Below are 754 nucleotides of genomic sequence, written 5' to 3' on the forward strand. Positions count from 1 at the left end.
GACAAGGGTGGGACCGCCACGCTCGTGACACCTCGGTGCAGACCTCGGCGGTCGTGGCGCCTGGGGACCCAGCTGAGACCCCGCACGCTTGTGACATGTGGGGACGCGGACGTGTGGCCCCCTCCCCGCCGCTCGTGACACGTGGTGGGGACACGGGACGCAGCGGGGACCCCCATGCTTGTGACACGTGGGGACGCAGCGGGGACCCCCATGCTTGTGACACGTGGGGACACGGCTGCCAAGCCCCCCCCCGGTCCTGATACATGGGGACACCACTGCTGAGCCCCCCCATGACTGTGACACATGGGGACACGGCTGCTGGGCCCCTCACGCTCGCGACACGTGGCAGACAGGCTGCGGGGCCCCTGTGGTCGGGACATGTGGGGACCAGGCTGCTGCGCCCTCCACCGTGGTGACACGTGGGGGACACGGCTGAGACCCCCCACGCTCGTGACACGTGTGCCTCCCGTGTCCGAGCGGCGCGGGACAGGAGGTGGCTGCCGCGCGTCCCCGTGTGCCAGGCGGGCTGGGGACAGCCCCAGCCCCCTGGGGACACCCGGGCAGCCCGCAGGGACGCGGGGGCCGCTGGTCCCCTGCCCGGAGCACAGCCCGTGCCAGGCTGGCCCCGTTATGTAGGGCAGGAAGAATGGGCCCCGTGGCTCGCCGCATCCCAAAAACACAGCCTGGGGGGGACAGGGGGGGGGGGGGGGGGGGGGGAGACGTCCCCAGCAGAGACAGTTCGGGGCAGACAAGG

Source organism: Anser cygnoides, chromosome 2, assembly GCF_040182565.1.
Source record: "Anser cygnoides isolate HZ-2024a breed goose chromosome 2, Taihu_goose_T2T_genome, whole genome shotgun sequence".
NCBI classification, from domain to species: domain Eukaryota; kingdom Metazoa; phylum Chordata; class Aves; order Anseriformes; family Anatidae; genus Anser; species Anser cygnoides.